The following is a 2,268-nucleotide window of genomic DNA, read 5'->3' on the forward strand; positions in this document are numbered from 1 at the left end:
ATCATGTCGCTTATACTCATAATCATTTTTCTAAAAACATACTCAAATGCATTCCTAGAGCACTTTCGCAACCGCAGCTGTAAGAAAAAGTGCTGTAAATAAAACATAAATAAATAAAAATATTATTTAATCAATCAAAAAAATAAAATATTTCCTTTTAAATTGACATTTAGCATATAGGAGGTGAGTTAATTCCCTCCTTGTTGCACAGTCGTCATGCTGTGTGAAGCTGTTAGTAGATGAGAGAGAGGAGCAACAACCAGTATGAGGACGCCAAGAACACACATTTGCTACAAACTGACTTTGTATGTAAACAAATAACGGCAATGTTTAACAGCTGAATAGTTTGTCCATTGGTAGCATGCATACAGAAATCATTTAGTCCTCTCTCTCATTTGACTTTATTTAACTTTATCGCCAGCTTCTGTCCTTCTCCATATCTGCTCTGGGTCGCATTGCTTGCTGAGTGGCTGCTGCTCCATGTTGGGGCAACGCTCTTCACCGTTGTAGCATCGTAAACAAAAAATGCGCCGATACGCTCCGCCGAAGAATGTCATGGCCAAAATGCCTGTAAACAGTTCAAAACGGGTTTATACGACGCAAAACGAACACTAAATGATAAAAAAAAAGCAGACTGGACTGATAATTTAACCAACCACTGCTGAAATTCAACAGCATTTGGCGGTTTTTGTCAAGCCCCGCTTGTAATTCAGTACGCTACTTTCGTATGTGTTGTAGCATTTGTGTGAAGGTTTATAATTACCGTAAATTCAATGGCGTTCCATGTCCTCTCCTCATCCTTCTTGTCGGATACTTGGCTAATTTTGCAATTTTCCAGCCGTTAGTGGTAGCGTGAGGCATATCTGCAGGTAGCGCAGCTTTTCATTCCATTATCTACTAATAATAGCTTTACTACAAACAATACGTCTCCTAGCAGAGAGTCACCAGAGGTCAGGCCAGTACAAGAGCGTTTCTGGGGACCATTAGAGCGAAACAACCCAGCAGCAGGACAGTTATCCTTTTCTTTGTGAAAGAATAGAAGCACTACTAGAGCCTTCAAATTGACCTCCAGCACTTCACCCGTCTGCATATTTCTGGCCAAATTGTCAGAAAAAGACATCATGAGGATGGCATGAGAGCTTGACTTCTACAAATGGGGAATGTGCTCACAGGCAAGTCCAATTGGCATTTTCCAGCAAACACCAGAATTGGCAGATTTTCCATCTCTTCTCAGCAAGTTCAAATGAAATAAAGTAAAATTTACATAAAACAAATATGGATTTTTTTTAACATTATAAAATGGAATGATTGTTCCATACTTGACCTACTATGTAGAACTCTGGGGATTAACATGTAAAAGTCAACCTTCTGTATATATATTTTACTTGGGTTAAGTGCATGACAAAAACACCATTTTAAGCGGGCGCGTTCGCCGTGGCGTCACCAAACGATCACGTGCTGTGGCAGTTGGCAAAAAGATACGGGGTACCGTTTGTAAAGCGGCCCACGCGGAAAATAACAGTGTTTAAAAAAACTGATGTGAATTTTTGAGAGTCACTTTTCTACAAATTTACGACAAGATTTGTCAACTTAAATTGTGAAATCCAAATATTAAATGTTACAGCTGACTGCCTGTTAACGGACAAAACAATTGCTGTTATTTGTTGTGCTCTTCTTTGGTTCCCAGCATTATTGTGCCATACAATGCTGATTTTTTTTTCCCCCCCATAATAACGACGTTAATCATAATCGTTGAAGTGTGTTTATGTTACCCATAGTTTGTTGAATGTGTGTCTTAATTAACTGTTGGGTTAAATTTTGTTTACATGAAACCCAAACTGTTGTGGTCAATTCCGTTGTATGCAAAGCAAAGGTAAGCAAGATTTCTCTAAGCAAAATAAGTACATAGGGTCGCCTTTAACATTTTTAGAACACGTAAACTGCTTCACATTCTTCTTCTCTAACGGAGAAGACCTAGTGGAAGTGCTACTCAGCTATGTCTGCCATCTAGTGGTTGAACAATGTTATTACAACTTCAAACTGCTACGGAATGGTAGAGGAAGCATTTGAGGCCTCTCAGACTGTGGGCGCAGGCCACATGCAGCTCACGGGCCACCGGTTGCACCATTGCTGATTTGAACAGAAACAAAAGAGTTCAGGTCCATTAATAGATTTAAAAAGCTCATAAAATCAAGGGTATTACATAATTATGAAATGGTTAATACAGTGATCTGCAGAATAGTGTCAAAATAATTTTGAAGACTTTGG

The sequence above is a fragment of the Phyllopteryx taeniolatus genome, chromosome 14 (genome assembly GCF_024500385.1).
Source record: "Phyllopteryx taeniolatus isolate TA_2022b chromosome 14, UOR_Ptae_1.2, whole genome shotgun sequence".
Taxonomy (NCBI): domain Eukaryota; kingdom Metazoa; phylum Chordata; class Actinopteri; order Syngnathiformes; family Syngnathidae; genus Phyllopteryx; species Phyllopteryx taeniolatus.